The sequence below is a fragment of the Bombus vancouverensis genome, chromosome 4 (assembly GCF_051014615.1).
Source record: "Bombus vancouverensis nearcticus chromosome 4, iyBomVanc1_principal, whole genome shotgun sequence".
NCBI lineage: Eukaryota > Metazoa > Arthropoda > Insecta > Hymenoptera > Apidae > Bombus > Bombus vancouverensis.
Window position 1 is genome coordinate 16,964,384 of NC_134914.1, and position 19,262 is coordinate 16,983,645.

At 36.7% G+C, this 19,262-nt stretch overlaps 2 protein-coding genes across 3 annotated transcripts in view; one reads left to right on the forward strand and one right to left on the reverse strand.

The window, feature by feature from the left end:
- The window catches only part of nrm (neuromusculin), a 428,251-nt gene that overhangs the window by 395,270 nt on the left and 13,719 nt on the right, over window positions 1-19,262 (reverse strand). The window lies entirely within an intron of this gene.
- LOC143302560 (uncharacterized) overlaps window positions 1-19,262 on the forward strand; it is a 278,711-nt gene that overhangs the window by 252,759 nt on the left and 6,690 nt on the right. The window lies entirely within an intron of this gene.

Below are 19,262 nucleotides of genomic sequence, written 5' to 3' on the forward strand. Positions count from 1 at the left end.
GTATGATCAACTTCTATCGACGTTTCATACCGGGGGCCGCGCAAATTCTTCAACCACTCAACGACTTACTGAAAGGCACAACGAAGTGCAACGCATCTATTGTATTTCAGTCGTTACATGGACTTTTCTATCCGGGAATACGTGCTACGCAAAAATTGGTGACAACGCGTTTCGTCTGGCCGTCCATTAATAAAGATTATCGAACTTGGACGCGACAGTGTATACCGTGTCAACGCTGCAAAGTCACCAGGCACGTATTCTCGCAAGTCGCAACGTTCAAAACGTTAGCAGGCCGGTTCGAACACATACACGTAGACATTATCGTCATGCCATATTCACAAGGTTATCGATATTGTCTAACGTGTATCGATCGTTTCTCGCGTTGGCCCAAAACCATTCCCATCGTCGATATGGAAGCGCCAACCCTTGCTTCGGCTCTCCTTTCTACTTGGATAGCACGTTTTCCCGATTGGTTCCAGGCAGGATCCACGTAGATCGTCGGATCGTGTGTATCGATAATAAAAAATAACGACGACAAAATTTAATAAAAACGTTATCACTGGAAGGGGGGTGATGTAGCGGCACACGAGTCAGGATAATTCAAATCCTGTTGTTGTTTTGCCTCGGAGTATCAAGACCGTTAGGTTACAAGTAATGTAAGAACGAATGAACTCCGGGCAAAACAATGTCGCCGCTACATACAACCGTCAAACGTAGACGAATTCAAATTTTCCGGTTCTCCTCTGACTAGTATAAATAAACAGACGCGATCACGAGCGAGAGAGTTAACAAACAGTGTCGAAGAACATCAACGTGTAAACAAGTATCGAAGTGATCTACAGAGTTTCTTCGAGTATTTATCGGGTGTTTATTCCGCAACTTATATTTGTACCAATGACTCACAATTCGTCTGTTATTTATTTATTTATTCAAAAATATATTTGACGGATTGCAACAGCAATATTTCGCTCTCGTTATTCCGCTCAACTTAATAACGACTAATCCTCCACAAATCTACTCGTAACGCCAAATAGATCGAATACAGTCTTTTTATAAAAGTTTCAGAAAATCATTCGTTATTTTTTGTCTTTGAATCGTATAAAATATTTATGAAAAATTTTGTATGGAACTTTTTACGTACAGTATTTTCTATTCCATATATTATTCCACGTTTTAAGAAGTAAAGTTTCTTCCCTAAAGTCCATATCGATAACATTCTTTCGCGTCAATTTATGGCCACAGAGGGGTGCATTAGGAAACGGATTATCCTAAAAAATAAAAAGAAAAATTTCCTTCGACTTTGTCCTCGCGTGAATTGATCTAAGCAATATTATCGCGGGAAATTTCTGTCTCGCCACTGTCGAAGCCAGATATTTATGGATATGGTGTGCATAGCTCGCGGAAACCTTTTCATTGACGTTTCGCTGCCTCTCTCACGGAAATAAAGCATGTCGCGACACATATTTTGCGTTCTTTCAAAGCGTTCACACTTAGCGGCTGTAAAGTATAATATTATCGGTTAAAGCGAATGCGTTCGACAGTTTTATCGAATGAAACACAGTCGAATATACCAAAGCCTTGGAGAAATGCTTGCTGTTGCGGTAGGAAATATAAAATGGAAGCATGGAAGCCTTTAATAAACATTTTTAGTACGCAGACTGTTGAGTTGATTGAAATATCCCGTTTCCATATTGTGCTTTTACATTTATAACTTTCTTTGCAGCCTTTAATTCAACGCTAAGGCTACTAAACCTAGCAAAATAATAAACTTTAGATTCTCTACTTTTACGATTATTAAGAATATTCAAGCACTTTTAGCAAAATTAATTTCGTCTTCTATTTAGATGCAAGTAAATATAATTATTTCCATAAAACACAAGAGAGTTAATTTGTTCAATCGAAAAACTATCATTAAAGGAAATCACGTTAGTGCTATCATAGAAGAAATTTCATCCTGATGGATTCTTTTCGTTTTAAAAATTCATAGAAAGTCAAACGGTACAAGAATTACGAATATCGTCGAACGATAATGTCAAAATAAAATCTCCGTAAGATGAACTTTCACCGATAACAACCTTTAAGGACTAATATCGATGGAAAGATTCGTTGACGATGCGAAACATCTTTACCCGAGGTTCATAGAGCAGGAAACGTCGCGCGTGTCGAATAATGCGACTATTACTTTGAAAGTTGAACGCGATATCGGGGCCGGAGTCGCGTTCGATATTCGACGAACGTAAAGCCCATCGATATTCTCTCTACACGACCGACCGTGTATAATAACACATTACACGCCGGGGTCAATCACAGTTTCGGAAACTTCGAAATACAGGAATAAACTTGGCATCCAGCCAGCCAGCCGACCTCTCTCTACTCGATTCGCGCCGCGTAAAAATGAAAACTCCAGCAGCACCGTATCAGATAACCACGTCCTTATGTACCATCGTATCAATTTAGCCGCAATTGCAGGCCACTCGAATGTTTGTTCTGTAATCGTGCTCGTTTGCAGCACGTTCGCGCGTTCTGTATACGTACGTATAAGAGGAGTGCGCGCGCACCAACAAAATTTCACCTCGGCCCTATGTTATTCCCGCGTTCTCCAACCCAATTATTCGACCCAATTATTCGAACACCAGTAGCTACTCCGGTCGTGTTTTGTCCGGTTATTCGAGTATATTTGGTCCTTTGTTAAGTTTTATATTTAGCAAGCGGCGGAACATTCGGTCGGGGGATAATTAACGGCCACTCCGTTAGGATCGTTTCCCGATACTGGGTGCTGTAATCTTTGTTGCAAGCTTCTGGCGATGCTGCAGGATTTCTCTAATCGAACTGGTATTTGTTTCGATGCGACTCTTTTGTTCGGTCTCGTTCATGAAAAGAAAAAAAAAAAAAGAAAAGAAGAAAGAATTGGCTACTTGCGAATTAAGGAATTATTGGATATTTGATGCGATACCTTTTCATCGTGAGCTTTGGCTTTTGGTCGGATTGAGTTTAGGAAATTATTATGTAGATGAATGTATACACGGTGTAATAGTTTGTTCTATTATTTCGTATTTTATCTTCGTTTCATCTGTACATAATAGAGACAATGGATAGATTATAGATCGTTTCACGGAGAATAGTAGTATTGGTATATTTTAAGGTATATATTCAGTGGATGATCTCGAACAGATTTAAAGAGCATAATTATTTTGTATTTTTCTGAAACAAGTAATATAGATACGTAGCCATTAAGACTAGTTATTCATCAGAGGATTATATACGCTTAGGAATATTTATTCATAGCAATGTTCATTGCATCTTTCGACAATATACATCGATTGAGTAAAACTAAACGTGCATTTGTATTTCTCAAGGGGCTGAGCAAGGTGAATCTCTTTTGTACCAGATACTTTTAGTTTCAGGGAAGATCTTCTGTTTTTATTTCCACGATCGATAAGATTTATCTCCTTCAAACGATTTAAATTCGTGAAATTCGATTGTGCAACAATTTCATAAAGAAGCGAGGATCATTTCCCACGCGAACTATTTAAGATCTTATATTCGGATGCTCACGCCGGAATAAGAAAAATGAGGAAAGATGCAGCCTGATGTTCGTGACAGCAAGAGCACGGAAACACTTTGGCACAATTAATTCTTCCGTCATTTCGTATCATAAATTATCCAGCAAATTTTTACCGAAACTCTTTTCTAAAAGAGTTTAATTCTTTGACCAAACAATGATAAATTCCTTCGTTGAATTGTTCGTCGATTCGTCGTTTACAGATTACAGATTAATGGAGGTGAATTAATCGAGAGATAAATATAATTCGAACGAATTCAATTGAATTGAATTTCAAATTGATTTTACTCCAAACTTTGTTGAAAAAATTGCACCCACTTCTTCCAACACGTTCGCTGTTTTTTCTAAAGGACTCTCCTATTTGGCGGTACGAGACAAACAGATCCCGTGATGGACTTTCCTATTTGGCCGTACGGGTCAACAGTGTCCCGTAGCAATTTTGATTGAATGGCCGTATTGTATTTTGGTATTTGGCCATACGAGACTACCGTAACCCCATACTCATTTGCACTTTGCTATTCGGAAGATTTATGAAACATATTACAATATAATGAAGTATGTGACGTTTATTCGAATCTGCGTTTATTTCGATCCAATAATAAATATGATATAAAGTGATAAGAGTAGACAATATTTGACTTTTTCTTTTACAATGAGAATAATAAATCGATAACGAAAAAAGACATTGAATCGCTCTTAGAGGTATGTGAACAAGCGCTGTACAACGAATAGTTACCTTCGTTGGCACTACGGAACGAATAAGCTCCCAAGGATTTTTCACTATATTGTGTTACTTTACTCCGCGAAAGCACAATTAGTGTTCATTTCGTCGAGAAATATGAAAAAATGACGGAAATATAAAACAGAGGCCCCCGAGGAAGATGGTTTGTTACGAGGTATACGTGTTCCGTATCGCAGTGAACGCGTTGAGGTACACAAATTGCTTTCCACTATTTGAAAATTTTCATGTTTATGTAATAATACATGTTGCATATAAATACACTATCAAATCTAGTAAATTCCATCGTATATATTCGTATTATATTTAAATTTATATTTAATCATTTGAATAAGTACAGTGTCCCCGCTCAATTAAAACAAATAAACAATATAGCATGAAATACGCGTTATTGGATATGTATTAACAGATAACTAAATTCTATAAAAGAAATAAAATAAAAATATTATTATTTAAAAAACAATAATAAATACATTCCGTTTGATGTATATTTCAAAGCAATAAATATAAAATCCATCCACCTGTTGTTTTATTTCGGTCATAGTAAATAACCAAATTGCAAGAAATGAACTGTTTTCGAGCAAAACCATCGTTGAATTTAATTCAACTAAAATGGTTTCCCCGAGCTGAGCAGCGACAGCCTAAAAGCATTATATGGGTTTCCGTGAGTCATGCCATGGCTGAATTATTAGTCACACGGGTAGCATTCGCGTTAATTGTTTCTTCCGTAGCCGAAAACCACGATGCGAATCGGACCAAAGCAAACTTTCAAGGACGATTCTCATCGCGACTAAATTAGAGACATCGCGGTTAAATCGACCAAACTGTTTTCAGTATGTTGAAAGTTTACGCTGTTTTAACGGGCAGCTGTTAATTGACGGCCACCTTTTAATTACTTTACTGCAACGATCACGTGTATACGAAATAATTATAGAAGGAAATTGACACAAATTGAAAATTAATCGCTTACGACGTACGGACTGCAGATATTTATGCAAATTCGTATTCTTACGAATAAATAAATAATTTAAAAAATAATCTACAAATTTTCCATAAATTCATGAAAATCCGCAGTTTGGTCTTGCATATTTATAATAACAAAGTCATCGACGAATTTCTGTAAGATGTTGATAATCACCAACATTTTTCTTTTTTTTTTTTTTCTTTTGTTGTTGATAATTTTGATATACGATACGATAATGTTGGTATATATCGATTTCTATTATCTGTAAGACAGAAGTGAAACGAATTATTCGTATCATTCGTGAGTCACCTAACTCACTTGGTCACTAGGACCAAGAATACTCCGCAGACTTGACATCACGGAAAATAGATCCAAGGGGGAGTTACTAAATATGTGGAATTTATGTTACCTCTGTTTTCTGAGAACAATTATGATTCATGCCGAATAAAAACTAAATATAAAAGTTAGCGAAGTTCGTGTTACGTACGCCGTGAGATAATATATGAAATAATACGTGTTTGTGAAAATATTTAATACCTTTCATTCCGAGTATTATGAACTAGAAACAATAATTTCACCAGAACAACAATTTATATACATACAAATTCCATCATTTTACTAAATCGTAGTATCGAGTTTGACGGAATAAAACACTAACAGAATAAAAGATTAACACAAACTATTTATTCAAAACAGCATTTACAAGAAGAAAGAAAAATCCTCGTATTTCCGAGAAAAGAGAAAGACACGTGCAGGTTTCGAGTATTTCGTGTGATTTTAAGATTCGAGCCGGTCGACAGTGCTGAATCTAGAAAACAACGAGAGCCAGTGTCGGACGCGAAAAGTCCGTTCTTAATTATTATTATCGTGTGAACCCGTGGCAAGGGTAATTATTTCCGTCTGCAGTAAACGCTTCCTGCGAAACGAGCTGGGCCCACGGGGGATGGAGCCGAAGTTACATAAGGCACGCATTACTCTACCTAGCCAAAAACTTGTTTCATTTAAACTTCTCCGTTGACGGCATTGATAAGCTCGAAACAGCTGTGGTCCCGGTGTTTTTAATTGCCTCCATTCGAGTCGGTCGATTTCGTACGACCTCGATCTTAGACGAAATTCAGTTATTCCCCGATGCTAACGTGGGCTAAAAATTCAAACTATTGTACTTTTGCAATTTTCACTTTGCAGAAAAGTTACTTCAAATTCGTATTCCTTATGCAATTGGGATAGGATTACATCTTTGTGAGTTTAATGAAATTTCCAAGTAATGGTGTATCGGTGTTTCAACATCCAACTGATTTAAAACGATACAATAATTAATCTCTTGTTTATGTCAGCAATTGTTTACACTTTTTAATAATGTATAATTTTTATATGTGACAGGTACAAAGATCGAAATGCTGATATTTCTTTTATTTGTATATTTGTAGTGTATATATAGCGTATAATAATTGTATGTACGTAATATTAATACTTTATATACGTTTACAGAGCTATACTTTACAAGTTTTTCTATTTATACGCTGTTCTTACAATTTCAAGAAAGCATCGTCTCACTCCTCATCGAGGATTACCCATCGGCTAATTATTTCGTCTGCAAACGACGAGACATTGTACAATAAATTCCTTTGCTCCGCATTCGCTAAAACTCGATCCGTGCCCGGTGAGGATACGCGGGAATAAATTTTTAATTTGCCACCGCGCTAAGTCGACACAGTTTCGTGGCAACAGCTTAATACGTTCCGTTTGAAAACAGCGTTAAGTTCAAAAAGCTGTGCCGCGTTCAAAAACAACGCCAAAGAATGTCGCGCGGATGGAAACCACTGCCACTCGTTTGCTCATCGCAAAAATGAATTCCCTCTCTCCTTTTTTCATCTTCTTTTCTCTTCTCTCGCGCGAAATTAATTTTCATTTCGTAAATCTCCAGGCTTGGCCGCGCTTTCTCAACTACGCGAGGTCACCGCAACCCAAATATCATTCAAAATTTCATACGTTGAAACGCGAGATCTCTATTGGATATACGTAAACGCCAATGGACAAATTAAATCGTTAGTCGATTCGATTCCATTAAACGCTGAGTTTAGACCAAGCGAATACTCGTCCTATTATTTTAACAAAAATTTAGTAACACGAAAGTACTCTAAGAATCCTGCAAAAACGCTTGTTCGATTCTTTCAGATGTTCGGTCTAATCTATACGAAGCTTCGCACGCGTTCTGCGAATGGCTCGTTTTTTATTCGACCAGCAATAGCCAAACGGCGAACGAGCTCTGGTTCAAACTATCGTTTGTAAATTTTACTGATATGGGGAAAGAGCGAGAGTTCTCTCGCTTGATCTGACCAAAACGTTCTATCGAACAGTTACGAGGAATTCGTGTTCTCTTGAATTTCAGATTAATACAATAACTCCATAGTTCGTTGCAAATCACCTAAGTTGCCGGTAACACGTACGTATTAGAAGTTGTACACGAATTGCATTGAAACGCGTAGCCGGCAGAAATTATTGACACCCGGTGTACACGCGGTAAGTTCTGTCTACGCAAACAAATGGCAGTCGCGGCGTGCTAACTCCGAGCCGGAAGTTGACCGCATCTGCATCTGCAGCTGGAGAAACTTTTCGGTCGGTGACCGTAGACGAACAGTTATAATTAAACAATTTGTCGCTATTGCCGCGGACAAGTTGATCCAGATACTGCGTTTTATTTAATTACGCTTGAAACGCAAACTCCTACCCGGTGTCATCCATTAAAACTTTATTTCCCTCGTAACGCGACACTTCCAATGTGTGTACGAACAGTCGCGTCACGTAAACGTCAACGAGATTCCGTTCATTTATCGCCCATTCGAAATTACCATTCGAGCTTTCGCGTGGCTAATGTAATATAGAAGCTAGATTAGATTAGAATTGTTGATACAGACTAAAATAAAGAATTTTTTGATACTGATCTTTCAAGACGATTTACAAAGTTAGAACGAGTTACTTCGCTTGTTTGTTAGTCGTTTCTGCCACTCAAATGGTATTGTAGAAATTTTTCATATTTTATTACATATGTTTAAGAAACGTTATTATAGCGTATGTATCTTTGTAACATAATATTATTACAGAAATTGTAGAAGTTAAAGAAAAAATAAGATATATTTATTACGTTAGTCAAGAGATTATATTTGATCTTAGTAAATAGAAAAATTGTGAAGATTTTAATATTTTTTTATCGTTGGCCGTCGTTATTCTTAATGACAAGCTATTTCCGTAAAAGTATCGTAGTATCTTTCCTTCGAAGATATTAAGCGATATACCTAATTATAGTCGATAATCGTGACAGACAAATTCGCAATTAACTCTGCATTAAACAAGCACCGTAGAATTAAGTCCAGGAACAGATATAAAAATCTTCTGCCTTGGAACTTCTTTTCACACGTGGAATTTTAAATTTCGCATAACGTTACTACGTGGTTTAATTGTCTCAACAAGGACGAGCAAAAAGAAAGAGACATATTTGTAGCAGTGCGGGCGAGTCTCTCTAACAGTACTATTTTACACGGATTATGTGCGCGGTAGAAGAAAATGCAATTTGTACTTCGACGCGAAAGAGTATTAAAAAGTTCAGAGAACGAAGCAACATTATACTTCGCACTGTGAATTCACAAGCAAGGATTTATACACCTGCTCAAAGTTACTCAGGAAATTCATTCTCCCCCCTAGTGCAATGATGATTACGTTAATTATTTAATAACGTGACGTATATACGTTAAATAGTAAAATATATTATTGCTAAGATTTTGTTAAGATTATTTAAACGTACAGGCTGCTGATTTTGTAAGAAATTTCGGAAGCGTTGTTCCTAATTGTTTTATATCTTTTGTTAACAGTCACTGTACTATATAATTATAATTACACCGATAACATTATACTAATACCGTGCTTGTAAAATACTAAAAATTAACCGAATTTTCACGAACTATTATATTTACCATGTGGCCCATCATTAAACACAATGTGCCTAACGAAAACTCATCGAATCGTGAGCAAATTACATTATCGCGCTAATAGAGGTTGTACCGTTTGTTTAAGAAATTATGCAAATGTCGCAAATTTTCCTTCGGACAACAGAAACCTGGCCCATTGAGAAAATTTAATAAGAACGCATAAGCGGAGAACTCTTTCCTTGCGAAGAAACTTTTCTCTCGTCTTTTCTCTCTTCGGACCGTTGCAATTACCTCCAATTATTCAGTCGACAACTCGGCTTTATGTATTCGTGCAATCTCGCGCTAATTCATTTACATTTTTAAATTCCATAGGATAGCGCAGGGCTCCTGGGTAATTTGTTACCGGCACAGTCGATGGAGGAACTTTTAAATCGTACTGAATGCAGTTCAAGGTACGACGGAATATAACGGAGCTTCGTGAACAGTTCTCTTTTTTCTCGCACCCGCGGAAACCCCTTTAAAATTGAAACTTTCTTAATACTACGGATATTAAAAATGTGCGAGAGTTACCATTCATGTCGACGGTTCTACAACTTTCTCTGCGTCTCTCTTGTCGCTCTTTTCCCTCGTGCGATTCACCAACGAATATTTACGAATATTTTCGAGCTTTCATATCTTGTTGCGCACAGATGCAGTTCGCTGTTGTAGAAGAACGACAGCTTCTTAGTAATTTAAAATTCTCACAATTTATTGCGTTAGTTTGTAAATCAAATTCGTTAAGAACCAAGCAGTGTTACCAGCATGGGCCGGCAACGTCACCGAAAATCTAAGTTTGTAATATAAATTAAACGAAGTTGTTGCCTTTTATAATATTATAACGATGTAATTGGTCAAGGTACAAGAAATTTGTCAAAGCAATAGATATTTTATAAAAATCCACTGTACAATTTCGAGACACGAAAAAGAATAGTGTTCTTCTGTATTGTAAATTCTGTCGAATTATCAGATTTAGCTGGGAAAAGGAGTAATAACAGAAACAATATTGAGAAAGTCTTGAAGATTCCCTTAGCGCAATCCCACGTTAGACAAGGTAATATAACAACGTAAATTGACTGAAAATAAAAACTGCTAACGAAATGTTGCGTCAATGTTTACGTAATAAGTTTCGAATACACTAAAACGTCTAAGTAGCCCCAGCATCTAATTAATTCTAATCTACATCTTCTACCATTCTACGTCATTCTATAGATCCCAAGCAACTGTACAAGCATACCTATCAAACATAACTAAGTTAAAAAAAAAAGTATATGAAATAGATGGTGCGAAAATCATTGATTTCGTTTATTCATAATCTTAAGAACGAAAGCAAATGTAAAAATACGGATGATGATCGCATTACACTTGAAAACATATTAGTTAATATTCTCGGAAGACGATACATAAAAATAACAGAAAAGACGAAGATTGATATATCGAATATAAAACATATCTTCCTGCTTTCGTATTAATAGTAGAATTTATTCTCTGTCGAATGAATAAATAAAAGATATCAATTTGTTCTGAAAATGTTTCAAATATTTAAATGCATCGCGCTGTGCACTACGTACTACGCTGAGATTGAAATTTACCGTTGAATGACTCGCAGAATCGATTTCTGTTTCGAAACTACGCTCCCCTCAAAAATACATTTACAACAACGCTAGCGTGAAACATTTCTAGAACGATACATCGCGTCTTCTGGAAAAGTGGGTCGGTGAACGGTTATTTTCAGAAAATAGGAAATTCTCGCTATTCTGTTCCAAGTGGTCACGATTTCCTCGTTACGCTATCGTGTGGCATCACGCGACAAACACGTGTGCCTTCTCAGTCAAGCACATTCGAAAACATTTCGATCATTCCAATTCTCATTAGAATCGATTCAACGAGAAATTTTAATTGAATGTATACATTACGGCTACGTTTACATCCCCACAAACTAATAGATTGGATTATAACTTGACTGTGGACGTTTATACGCTTATGCGCAATGTAAATATGCAGAGATGTATAGAACGTGTAACACGCGGAAACACAAAGTGTTCAAAGCAAAATATTTATTATAATATTTCGGGTGAAATAAATGTCTATCGAGATTTCATCATTTTAATTATATTCAGAGAGATACGAGTAAACATTATTAAATGCAAATATTTCGTTAAATTTCTTCCATGCAATCAGACAGCTTCCACGCGTACCACCTTTCTACATTTTCGAGGATTAGAAAAACTATGGCATAACTAATAACTCGTAAACTAAATATTTCACGTATTAAAATAAATGGAATGTAACTTGTCTGCCAATAATGCCTGTAAAGATTTACTCAAGGAATATTACATATGCCTGACTGGTATTAAAGAACAGTGTCTGCAAACAGGAGCAAACAGTTTCGTTCGAAATCGACCACGGATCAACGTCGTTTGATCTATTGCTGGAAATCCAACGCATGGAACGTGAAAGAAACAAATCGTCTGGCAGAAAATCACGACGAGACGAACGGGATCAGGTTGAAAATCACGGCACACGTTTCTTATACAAAGGCAATTTGAAATTATTGTCCGAACAAATTTCTTTTTGTTAAAGCATCACAGTAGATAACATTTAATATTTATCATCCGCCTTATTGGAAACCGTTAACGCAAACTGCGTTCGCCGATATTTCTTCTCACCGCGCGAACTTCAGGATTTCCCAGAGAAATAATGGATGTTAAAAAATTGCAAAGCACGACCGAGCTCGCATTCAGATACTTCACTGTGTGAATTAAACATGAAATCAACATCGTGAATGTACTCGCTGCTATTAGTGCTCTTTGCTTCTTCCTCGCGGTTTATTTCCTTTTGTTTCTTTGCTTTCCAATCTCACAGCGATCGATGTTACATTATGCCTGGTATTTCTAAAACTTAAACAGTATACATTGAAAATATTTTTACGTTCTACGAACATACGAAAACTCTAGGGTTTAGTGTCCCAAAGCCTGTCAAATTAACACGGTACAATTATTCACCACATACATCGCCGCATCCAAATCTGTCAAACCATTGCGCTTTACCTACCATAGAACTCGTTCTTTACAAACAGATAGTTTACGGATTGCACGAGTCCTCTTTAATCTCTTAATTGCTTTCTCTGTTACTTTTAAATCTCGTTAAAATTCCGGTATTCAAACAATGCTGGGCTGTTCTCTACAAAAGCTTACTTTTTAATCTTCAATTTTAAGCAAACTTTGATTTCTATCGATTTTTGCGTTACTTTTGAAACGCGGTACAAATCCAGATATTAGTTCAATACCGGATTGTTCCTTTCAAAATCTGAATTTTTCTTCTATCGCAACTCAACTTTGACTTCTATTGCTTTTTCCGTTCCTTCGATATCGGGCCATTCTCTCCAAAGATTTGACTTCACAGTTTCCTTCATTTCTATTGCTTCATCAACCATTTCCAAATCTCGCTAGAATTTTAGCGTTGGATCAGTATCGGACTAGTCTCTTGAAAACTTTAATTCTCGATCGTTAATCTCAACTAAACTTCGATTTTTATAGGTTTTAATTAAAACGCTGCAGCAGTGCAGAAGCGGACATGTAGCAAAAATTCTTCGCCAAGAAGGAAGCAACGTAGGTCGCTAAATCACTGGCGAAAGAAATCTTTAGAATGGAAAAAGCGTTTTGCTCAGGCGTCTCCTCAAAAACATTGTTGAAAAGAGAGGAAAGTGCACGGTGATACATTAGCGAACGGGATAAATTTGCATTGTCTCGTTATCGAGTGAAATTCGGGTAATTCGTTTCCGCAATTCGCACGTGCCACGAAGAAAACACTTAGCGTAATAGCCTGAATTTCAGACGTTCAATTCTCGAAAGTTTCGTCGATTAACCGTTGTGAATCGCAACGTGACGTTTCAAAGTTTCGCCGCTGGCCGCTTCTAAACGAATAATGAATCGAATAGGGCGTCATTGTATAATTTGAATTTGCGTCCTGTGGTCTGTGGTAAAATCGAATCTGTCCTTTACACGATCACCAAGTATCTTAGTGTTTCGTGCGTTGATATCTCGAATCGGTTCCAGTCGCCTGTGTTTATCGAATCTCGGAAATCGATTATCTTCAGGTTTGAGGAGCTCCGAGCGAAAACGGTGCATTCTATCCTCGGCAACGAAGGAACGTGAATTGATAGAAACGTTAGCCTTTGTCTTTTATTTGGCCTATTTTTAGTTTCCGAGAGAAACAATTTTAATTAAACTTCCAGGTCAAAAGATACCGATTGTGAATAGCGATATCGTGAAAATGTTAAAAGATAAATGTATTACATCTAATTAAATAAACGTCACGACACCTGTTGGTCTCATAGCAGACTGTAACATTTGATCCGAACTATTAGAGGAAACGATTAATCGATTATATATGTGGTAAATATGTATGAGAATTATTTTTAAAAATTAAAGAAATACGATGAATTAATACTTTTCTCTTCGTAATCCCTTAGGACTTCGTAGTAAAACGTTCCACTTAATCTTGCAATTTAAACTGCACAGTTCGCGATGTACATTTTATTTTTCGGTTTAAACGACTGAACAACTTTGAGTGAATGTTTTTATAGAATCACGAGAAAACATTGAACACTTTAACGATCGATCGGGCAACCGTTTAAAACACAATTAACAATAGGTAATTGTTTCATAAATAAAGCAAGGGACGGCCGAAATCATCAGAGGTTCATTCGTCCGAGTTTTACCGCACGATTAAATCCCCGAACACGTTTATTCGAAAACAATGAGGGTAGCTATCACGATCTCTGGCGCGCTCCGGCTCGGTAAATTAGATTTTCCTAAATTTCACGTCAAACCGTCGCATCGAATGTAGTTGCTAAGCTGCGAGCAGAAGCCAATTTTCCGTCCAGATTAGATCGTGCAAATGGTATCTCTATGCAGCTAAGGAATCACCGTGAATACGTGTCTTAGTTAGGCCCGTGTGTCACGTGAAAACGCCAATTACGGAGACGTAATTGCGCTTTCGACAATGCTCGTTTCGCCCCTCTTCCATCGTTACGTCCAATACTCACAAACTCACAATCGTATTTTCGATTTAATAATTCAAGCTCGTTTGCGATTTCCATATTGCGTTCGTTTCTCCGTCATCATCGAGGAATCGAAGCTACGATTTTCTAGATATACAGGTTGTCCAATTTCAATCTATAAACGCAAATTACTGGTAGATTGTTCGCCATATAAAAAAATAATTTCGACGGCAAGTGGATGGTTTCAAGGGGGACACAATCTGCAGTGTGTAATTCATTTTTCGCTAAATACGAGCTTAACGAACGAAACGTACTATCATACATTTTGTTTAACTGCATGTTCTCTGTAAATCTTAATTTTCGATACTTTTTCATCGAGATTCCATGATGCTTCTATACGTATAACGATCTAATTTCGTTATTAGAAAGAAAAGGAATGCTTAAAGCAATAGGCTGGCAACATTAGCCAAACGTACAATTAGAATAATTGGCAGGAAAAAGGTAAGCTGCATGCAATTGCAGGCGAAATATTCTTTCACGCAACATTTCAATTAAATTAGCCTTTTCGCGCATAACGATCGATCGCAAGTACATTGTCCACGGGAAGCATTCGTTCGAATGAAATAATACAGGTGCGGCGATCGGTCGTTACCGTGGCCAAACATAACCGAAACGAAGCTCGAATGGACACGCGATGATCGGTGAAAAAGTGAAAAAACTCGATCAGTCCTCTGGCCCGTGTTTGGGTTCCCAGCATTTTCGCCACTTGACAATATCGCGCAACCAAATTCTCGTCGGTTTCGGTTTCACACGGCAATCAATAACCTTCGTGTTCACTAGCGTTCTACATTCAATAATTCGCACTTTCAATAACTTCGTGCTGGATATTTATCCTATTCGATCGTCGACCGACATGAAAGTGTGAGTAGATGGAATATCCGTTATTACTATATGCTTCGTTACATATATAGTATCGGGCATTGCTGGAAATTCCGCATTGATAAATGAATAATGTAGCGATCATCGATGGTGTAGCTGATCTATCGAAGCTTAGTTAGTTTCGACAAGGATGAAGAATATAGCGGTGAAATGTTCGGTGAATCGTAAATGTGACAAATAAAAAGGTTCTTCAATGGAATCGAAGAGCGTTATTTTCAATAGATCATTTTCTACGATAATTGTTTAAAATTCTGTAAAAGCTAGACGACGGATGAAAATGTATGACACAAGATTGGTTTTAGTACAAACAATTGCGTAAGGTATGGATTTAAAAAAGTGAAACAACCTATTAGAATACTTATCGCAAAGTAGTACTTTTTAAATTATTAATTACTTATTGAGGTTTTTGAATAAAAATAATATGTGCCTATCTTGCTTAAGACATAAATCAATATCAACGTAACAATCGAGAAAGGTAACCAGTTGCTATTAATTTGACCTAGTTATCTGACGTATTTCGAATATTCGCGGAATTACATTATATTGAGAAAATAATTAAAGTGGAACCATCATCAGTACAGCGTTTAAATTTCCACGAATTGATCATCGATATTTTACTACTTGAAAACACAATTCATAAGTGAATTCCTGTGTAATAATACCGTAACAGAAAGTAAATATTCGTGCCAAGCTGTACTAAACATTAACGCGGTGACGTGATTCTGCGCAAGTTTTATTTGCCAAATTCTAGCTAATCCTACGCCAAGTTTTTGCTTCTCTCGTACGTGTATTAGGTTGCCGGAAAAGATTCTTTCGTTTCATAAGGTGATAATAGATGAATAACAATTTCTGTTTTATATTATTTTATTGAATTAAGTGTGATCCATTTCGTTTTATTTCTATTATTATGTTCGCGGATAATTCAATAAACTAATATAAAACAAAAAACATTGCGCGTTTATTATTTCCTTATAAAACGAAAGAAACATTTCGGACAACCTAATATACAGGGTGGTTGGTAACTGGTGGTACAAGCGGAAAGGGGGTGATTCTACGCGAAAAAAGAAGTTGAAGATATAGAATAAAAATTTTTTTTTTTAATTTTTCCATCGAGACAACGATCTACAGTGAGATCCGTTATAACGAAACGCGATAAAGTGCACGCGTATCGAGCGAAAATTCAAAGTCGATTTTCTAGAAAACAAAGCCTCGAACGAAAAATTTTTATTATATATTTTCGACTTCTTTTTTCGTCTAGAATCACCCCCTTTCCGCTTGTACCACCAGTTACCAACCACTCTGTATAGGTAGGAAGTGCGTAATAGGAACGAACGTAAGGAAATTTGTTATCAAACAAGATCAATTTATGGAAATCGTCCGATATTAAGGAACGTATTCGATGACAGGTCAGTGAATAAAATTTTCAGCTATCCCATATGCGTTCTTTCATATCGACGATTCACGCGTAACGTATTCACGGTTCGCCGAATCTACTGAAAAGAGCAATTCTTTTCTCATCGTTATTCCTTTCGCCATTCAGTTAGATTTGTATCATCTTCCTGCATTTACGCGTTATTAAATCCTCTTTAATAACTTTCGTTACAAGAGTAACTTTAATCGGAGAAAAATAGCAAAATTAAACGATTTAACCCTGTCGCGTTAAATATACAAACGTGTAATATCGTGATCGTACATTAACAAATTATTAAATAACCAAACTATAAAACGTATTTATTTTCGGCAGAACCGGTCTTAATTTTTATTTCTTCTTTGCGGAAAATCAGAATTATACGACATTTATATGTTTCTAATATTAATAATTAATGGAAAAGAAGATATTTTTCTACAATCCGAAACAGAGTCAGTTATGACGCAGTCGATATAAAGTTCCTGTGATAGAAAAGTTTTATTTTGTAGAAACAGTGATTGAAACAGCGAATAAAATGTAAGATCACGTAATGTGTGCCGAAAACGTACAGACCATGTATCGTAAAAGTAGAAAATATGACAGGGAGAAAACAAATATTTGCAATATCAGCGTTTTTTCATACCATGAAAGAACCCCTTGGAACCATGTGCGACCAGCAGTAACAGTTTTTCCGGGACACCGAGCAGCACAGAGGAAGGGTGTCAACCCCTACCTACCTTCCTCTAAATTTCTCGTGACTCCTTATGTTAGACATGAGATACGAGTTTATACAACTTCTCGTAGCCTTGTTTTCTGTTTTCTAATTTGGAAGATGCTCCCTGTGTTTTGAACCTTCTACCGAATAATTCCAGTATGATACTGCGCGAAATTGTTTACCCTGCTCCTCCAATTCTGTTATTAAAATCCTTCTTCCTCGTCGAAGAACGTTGAGCTTGTTATTGAATATTTATACTTTCGATTTGTAAGAGAGTAAACGAATTACAATTTTATTCTATTATTTATTTTCAAAGATTATTTTATTCTTAAACGATGAAAAAGTTTCAGCGGTAGAATGAAAAAGATTTGTTCACTTATTTACGGAATCTAATTTTTAAGAATTACAATCTATATGTTAATATGTATAACTTTGATTTCAAATTTCGTTAATAATATGCAAAGGGAGCAAAGCGTAGGAAACAAATAGTTTTCTTAGCATTAAAAGTTCATTTTATGTACAGAAACGACCAAGTAATATAAGTATGACGAACCAAATGGTTCATAAGTAAATATTTGGAAGTATTCATATTTTCCAGCTTCGAAAAATACGATTCGTTTAGTTCACGGTGAATTAAAATCGTGAATAGTGCTCTGGTGAGACATGCTATCACAGCTTCGAAAAATATATTGACTTTTTTACAACAACAAACACACCAGCAAATTCCAATAGGATGACTAGTACTATTGTGTAAAAAAGCTTTTCAAAGCGGCAGCCAATAATTCACTCTAGAGTTTCTCAAAACACAGAAAAATATCGCCATTGGAACTATTAATATTCTAGAATTAAATCGCGACTGAAAAGCAGCTCTTGACAATCGGTATAAAAATTTCTTTCAATCGCGACATTCATCAGACGAAAATAAAGAAAAAATCTTCGTTTCATCGGTAGCACAATACCGATGGATTCGAGTTTATGTATAATTTTTATGAAATTTAATCGTAATTTAATCCATATCGGTAGAATTTCGTATCCTATCGAATCATTTCAGCCCTGAATCGATCTGAAAAACGCGTTTCACTCGCGCTGGACGAACGAACAACGACCGCGAGACAAAACGAACAAACACGGTGCCAACACCGCGCCTTTCTATGCTATATCTCTCCCTTTATTTTTATTTCTTCGTTGATCGAACGAAAAATTTCACCCTGATAACCAAGTTATCGGGGCTTTTTTTCGAAACGCGACCCGCACTCGTTATCTCGTTTCGCCATACCCCATCCCAGAGATAGTCGAAGGTTGATGCACGCGGTTCCGCGTTAAAAATGCGCCGTGTACCTCTATTATCGTCGCTAAGCTACGGCCTCGCAATCTTCACGCGGTCCAACGATATTGGATTTTCGCGAATTTCCATTTGTTAGCCGCGGTCAAGCGTTTGGTTTGGTTATAGGTAAGCTGATGAACCGTTAAACCTTCATCTCCCACCACACGCAAGATTAACTACTTTCCATCTGATATTCCGACTGCGTATCTCACGAGCCCATCAATCACGCGCCTGTTAAATTAATAATTAAGCGAACTCAAACGCGCAGCGGCGATCATATAATCCATTGATAAGCTGAACGATGGCTCGTCGAACCGGTTAATCCATGTATCATCGGCGTGGTAAAAGAGCGACGTGGTGGCTATGGAAAATAAATTTTTCAGGAATTCAATTTCAAATGGAAGGTTTAAAATAGAAAATTATTAATTACTGTACAGTACTTGGATTTTTTCTCTGATAGGACGAGGGAACGAGATAAATTACGGTTACACACTACGGATCATAGCTGTTAGTTAGGTTGTTGAGAAAATTTGTAACGTCAAGAGACGTTGGAAGAGAACGTATTTTTAGCGATATAGAAAGAGAACGTTTTAATGAGCGATGTATGGCGTCATTTGTTTTACCGACTCTTGCCGTTTGTAAGTTGA